The 6,396-nt window shown below is 56.5% G+C and overlaps 1 pseudogene; it reads right to left on the reverse strand.

Moving 5' to 3' along the window:
* Positions 1-5,359: 5,359 nt before the first annotated feature.
* LOC142766239 (U2 spliceosomal RNA) lies at positions 5,360-5,531 on the reverse strand (annotated as a pseudogene).
* Between the last annotated feature and the right edge of the window lie 865 nt (positions 5,532-6,396).

Consider the following 6,396-nt stretch of genomic DNA (forward strand, 5'->3'; position numbering starts at 1 on the left):
AGCCGTAATGCGTTTTTTTCTCGCTCTGCCCTCTTGTTGTAAATGCGCCTTCCAGGCCGCCTTGAGGTCGTCCCAGACGGCCGGGGTCACTCGGGGGGTCGCTCTGATTGTGGCTTCAATGCGTTGCTGCATCAGGGGGGTGGAAACCGGGTCATTTAATAAAGCCGGATCTAGGCGCCACGACGCGTTTGCTGGACTGGGGCCGGGCTTCCCGCGCACGGTTGTCACCAACGGGACGTGATCCGAAATGCCCGCCAAGGCAGGAGGCAACGGGAGCACCTCACACGCCTCAAGGGAAGGTAACAAAAGGTCAGGTAAGTAGGCGCGGTCGAGCCTACTGGCGGTGGTCCTCGACATGCGAGTGGGACCGAATGCGTTATCATGCTGGAGAACCCATGCATCCGAGAGTCGCAGTCGGCGAAGGAGTCTGACAAGGTCTTTCGCGTGGTAGGCTGAGCCTCCGCGACCTGGGCCCCTGATGTCCCTTGTAGTGTCGACGACGCAGTTGAAGTCGCCGAGGACTACATGCGGGAGGGGCGCTTGCAAGGACTCGCCGAGCTCTCTAAAAAAGGTGTTCGTTTCCGTTCTCGTTGTTGGCGCGTACACATTAACGAGCCGTACTTTGCGACCGTCGATGAAGATGTCCAGGATTAGCGTACGGCCGTCGGCGCCAAACACGCAATGAGCCTTTTGCCTGAACCTTCCAGAGACGAAGACGACTCCGACCCCGCATGACTTGGCCCGCGTCAAGGAAAAGAAGGCATCGACCTGGCAAAGGTTCCGAAAAAGGGTGACATCGAGGAGGGAACGGAAATTCGCCTCTTGGACGAACAGCAGGTCAATGTCATGGAGCTTGGCCAAAGAGATGACGGCGGTTTGCTTCGTCTTATCGCGGAACCCGCGTACGTTCCAGGTGGCGAAACGCAGCCGGTCAGCCATAAAGCGGAGCTAGGAGGGGAGAGGGGGCGAGTTTACGAAAGGGTGAGTGCATGGCGCGCCAGGGGAAAGGGACACAGAGGGAGAAGGAAGGGAGCGCAGTGGGGGAAGGGCGCTGCCATCTGGGGTGGGGTCGGCGTACTAGGCGCTGGAATCGCCGGCTTGAGGGGGCGGGTCCCCTTCGCTTTCCGCGCGCTCGCCCAACTTCTGTGATTTCGCTTTCGGAGGGGCGTCGCTGTCGCTGCTCCTCGCGCCGAGCCCGGCCCGTCGCTGCTTCGTCTCTCCGCTCGTCGCTCGTTCTCTGGGGTCGCTCTTAACACCCTCTCCTGTGCGTCGGCGCGAGCGCGAGCGCGAGCGTGTCCTCTGTTCGCGGCCAGTCGCGGTCTGAGCTGTAATCGGGTCCCGGTTTCGGCAGAGACTGGGCAACGCATGGTCAGAGGAGGGCGCAGGGAGGGGTATCAGGCTTGGTTGAGCGCGGACTTCAGGGAGCACGTAGTACCCGCGACTCACGATGGGCAAGTCCTCTCGGGCGGGGTCTTGGCTCCTTTCTTCCAAGTCCAGGGGAGTGACTGGAGCCAGCACGTTAGTGGGTGGGTTTGCGACAAGGAGGCTCGCTGCTTCTTGCTCAGAGGCACCAGTAAGGGCTTTAGGCGCGACAGAGGAACCCTGGCGGCCGGGCCCGCCTAGCGGGCGTGCGGGCTGCGTGGTGGGTGACGATTGTGCAGAGACCGTCTCGAGGTCACTGGTGTCTGTTTCAGACGACGTGGTGGCGACGTCGTCAACGCTTCCCGGCTTCTCCCCTTCGTTGGCAGACGAAGTGTCCGCACTGCTGCCTGTGGGCGGGCCAGTATTGCAGTTGCGGTCCTCGGGTGGGAGCCCCTTCCCAATGGTGCGAGGTGCAGTCCTTGGCGAAAGCACCTGTAGGCGTGGGGCGCTGGCGGCCTTCGATACGGCAGGGCCGCTTACATGTACAAGTGAGGGGGTGGTATCAGTCAGTGTGGGGAAACCGCGGGCGGCAGACGCGTAAGAGCGCCTCCGAAAACACTCGCGCGTCCCGTGGTGGCCGCCACAGCGTTTACATTCGGCCTCGCAGCCCTCCGTATCGTGGCCAAAAATGCCACACCGTCTGCAGTACGCGGCAGAACATGCGGTCGCCATATGTCCGACCTCGCCGCAGCGGGCGCACACGCGACGCATCCCACGGTATTCACACATGACTTTGTGCCCCGCTATTGTCATGAAATTAGGAACAGGCCGGGACATTTCTATTTTGACTAGCCTCACACCATTTAGCTTAGTCTGGCGAGTCGCCAAGGTGGCGAAGGAAATGCTCTTAATTTTGCCGAAAGGGGCAAGAGCATTACTAAGGGCCTCATCAGACAAGAAAGCCGGGTAGCGGTAGACGTTCACGTACGTCACCGGCGGCCCGACTGCCTCGACCGGCACCTTCACCCCATTCACCGTGAAACCCTCCGCCACCATTAGGCTCGTCGCCTGACTAGCATTGCGAGTACACACAAGGAACTTTGCGCCCCCCATGTGCTGAAGCACGAATACACTATCATCACCAGCGGTTAATTCTACTGCATCAATCAGATCGTCAACAGAGACATCGCCCTCGGGCGCGGAAAACATGAAACAATTCTCCCTCACCGGGAGCTCAACTGGCATGGCCATACTGGTGGGCGGATCCCGCAAGCCGCCGGGGGGGGCGAGGCTCTGGGACGACTCGTGACGTGCAGTCAAGCTGCACACTGGTAGGCAGCGGCTCAGCTGAGGCGGGGGCCGCTTGGGGTCTGGTGATGGCAGGGGTCGCCGCTAGGAGCTCCGGGGCAGCAGGGGCGGACCGGGGGCCTGGCTCGACCTGGCATGTAGAGGGTCTCTGGGCGGGAAGGCCCGAAACCCAAGGGTGGCAGCCGCGTGCACGAGGCTGCGGCGGCGAAGGGCTTGCACTGGTTCTGGGGCTCGAACTCCGAGAGGGCCCGGGGGCCGACGCCGACGTGACGTGACCCCGGGACTCGCGCGAGGGCTCGTAAAAAACAGCTAACTCGACACTTTGATCTTAGCCAAAAGGCCGAGAAGCGATGCAATTCATTAGCACGTAATTAAAATCCATTCTTTCACACCTCGTACTTAGTTCTGGCCAAAAGCCGGGCAAACAGTAGCAAAGCAATTCCGACGTCCACCCATGCACAACCAGCATTGTGCACCGACAGCGGCAGCGCTGGCTTCACGGCATTGCTTTTATCCCCAGTCCGCTTGAAGTTTCTAGTTTCGCTTACAAACATGTTAAAACTGAAACCTTCTTTTTCCCAGAGGTCGAAGCCACGCGTGCTTGCTTGCATGCGTACTCTCTATGCGCCCATGACGTCACACCAAATGCTTGCTGGCGAACATTATCAGGCATGTCGCGAGGGATGCTACAGCATTTGTTTTAAAAACTGATGCATAGTGTACATGTCCAACTCGAGCACCAAAGTCTGGAAGGAAGGAAAAAAAAAAAAAAAAAATGACTGTGCAAAATGTGAATACGTCACCCATCCAACATGGCTTCTACGCCGGCTGCCCAAGCAACGCCTCTGCAACGACGCCCACAATCATCGGCAAAAAGGTGGTGCCTTTGGCTGCTTCAGCACGCTCAACATATGCCTTGCAAGTTCCGACGTGGCGGAACACCGCACCGAGGTCGACGAAGGTCCTGCCGTGAAAGGCAGACCCGGGAATGCGTGCGAAACGTCTACCGCGTGGGTTGTGAAGCCGGTGAATGAAGGATCATGTGGCAGAGGGTGACGGAACGTGAGTGTGCGACTTGACGCTGCGATGTCGTTCAAGCGTTCAACGGGCCGGCAGGTTCTGTCTGTCGTGGTCGAAAACGTCCGAGTTTTGCTGATTCCGAGGGGTAGGAGTGCTATGGTGGCGTGTACGAGGCGCTGGTGCGGCGCTCCGTCGATCGTGCCGGACGGACATGAGGCGGCCGAAGGCGGTCGTGAAGTGGTCGCGGAAATCAGTGGAGAAGTACTCGCCTGCGCTTTTCGTCGAAGACGCGCGACAGACGGTCTTCGGGAGACACGGGTGGTTGCACAAATGCGACCGTGCGTCAACGTGCAGCCATATTCGTGGATTATTTCGCCCCATTACGATAGCTTCGTCACTGCGCTCGCTGGTGTTGCTTGTTTTTGTTGACCTTCACTTGTGGCTCACACCCACTGTGGGGGATTGGCTGGTTTGTTGTTCTGCTTCTTCGACTTCTACATACTCGGCTTAGTGAAGCTGTGAGGAGTGACGAGTGGGTACGGAGGCAAAGCGCGCCCGGGGCGTGATCTCACGCGTCCTGGGGTCCACGTCGCTTCAGGTACGTGCGTGGTGCGTCCGAACGTCTAGTGCGCAATTTTCTTGGAACTTCCAGCAACTGGCAATTCCATTGAGGTGAGCGTGCGAGGATGTTCGTTGTAATTAACGAGAGCCAACGGTGGATGAGCTGGTATGAGATGGTGTTCAGAAATGAAGTGTTTGATCAACAAGGCGATGCCCGCCGTGGTGGTCTGATGGCCGTAAGGTACTCGGCTGCTGACCCGCAGGTGGTGGGATCGAATCCCGGCCGCGGCGGCTGCATTTCCCTGTGCTCAGATTAGGGTGCACGTGAAAGAACCCCAGGTGGTCGAAATTTTCCCATAATCATATGGTGGTTTTGGGACGTCAAACCCCAAAGGTCAGTGGACATAGGAAAAGCACATCGGGGCTTTGCCGCTCCACCGTACAGCAGGTGTGTGCGGAGTGGGTCCTGTGGCGTTCTTTGCGATTTTAATTTGTGATGGGGAATAGTGTAGATGCGTAGACGTGGCGAGAGCACGCGTCTTCAGGTTCAGACGCCGCGTGAAGATGTGAAATAAAAATGCCTTCGCTTGCCACTGCAACTGTAAACAGAAACACCAACCAAACCCCATTTTCTAGAGGCTTTTTTTATTTTTCGTTGCGAAACGGGTGAATTCGAAAAGCGGAAATAGCTTGGCACATACATACACACTTCTACACACATACATACATACACATCGCACATGCATACACATCGTATACACACTTCTAGCTTTCCTCCGAAACAGTAATGATAATTTCCTCAATAGTTTTATTAATATGAGTAGGAACGTTAAAAAAAATAAGAAACTTGAGTATGTACGTGTGAACATAACAAAATAAAAGAGACCCTCCATATATGAAATACACACGGAAACATTTATTTTCCCAGAGCAATCGTAAGTGTAAACACAGCTAGCGCACTCCCTGCACGCGAATACCGCGTCAGCCGGGGCGGCGTGCCGCCACCGTCTCGGACACTCGACGCACCCAAGCCGTTTACCCCGGTATCATGGGTAAATCCGAACACTCCTTCTATCATTGAATTTATTGTCGAACTCACCCCGCAGGGGGTGAGTGGGCCGATCCCGGAGGTAGTGCAATACCGGGCCAACCCGTGGCGGAGGTGAAGCAAGCTTCAAGCACTCCGCCGCATCACAAAAATAAGTTTAATATCTTGGATCCAAATAGGATCCGTATCAGATATTAAGCTGATAAGAACAGATACTACAACAAGGAGAAGTTTATTTAACTCCAAACATGTATACTCAGGTCACTGACTTATACATAATACTCAGCCGGCACTTCGGCTGGTCACAATAGTTTGGCGCGATCATTGGAGCGCCGCGTTACAGGAACAACACGTATGTGAATAGGTGCGCCTGAACGGGAAAACAATACATATGCAGTCATTTTAACAGGCTCTCCCACGCCCGACTCGCAAATTAACATGCAAGTGTGTACACTATGCACCCGGCCTACATAAAATAAATACATGCAACATTTATTAAATTTATACAATGCTACGCAGTGAGCGCTCTGCGCAGCGCGGCGGCGCTGCGCAGGGCAAGCACATTGCAGCGCGGTCGTGTGCGCATCTGCTCAAAACAGGATAAAGCTTGTTCGTTTATCGAGGGAGCAGTTAGGCTCCTGCGTGATACCCTATGTATCGCTCATTTGAAGAAAAGGGTGGGAGGTGGTGGGGAGGGGGGCCTCGGACGGCGGTCCGGAACTAAAAAAAGGTGGGAGGGGGGGGGGGGGTGTCAGTAGGGGATGATCGGGGAAACGAGCTTTCCGTTTCTCAAAAAGAAAAACTTGGTGTGCCAGCGGCGCAAAAACTTTTCCTCCCCGCCAGCTTCTAGCGCTTCGGACAGGAATGCCCACACCATCAAGCGAATGTTCGCTACTACCGGAAATGCCGCCCTCACTGGCGAGCGGCGCGCTTCCGCGAGGGAGCGACGCTTCCAAATCGCGAAGAGCGTGCATGCCACGACCAGTTTAGCGAAGGCGCCTTTGTTTCGCCTGAGATAGGGGGGAGGGCGGATGCGGAAACATCGTGCGATGATGCGCCACACAGGCTTGGCGGCCGTGCAATCAACTAGGGCGTGT

This window comes from Rhipicephalus microplus, chromosome 6 (genome assembly GCF_043290135.1).
Source record: "Rhipicephalus microplus isolate Deutch F79 chromosome 6, USDA_Rmic, whole genome shotgun sequence".
Lineage (NCBI taxonomy): Eukaryota > Metazoa > Arthropoda > Arachnida > Ixodida > Ixodidae > Rhipicephalus > Rhipicephalus microplus.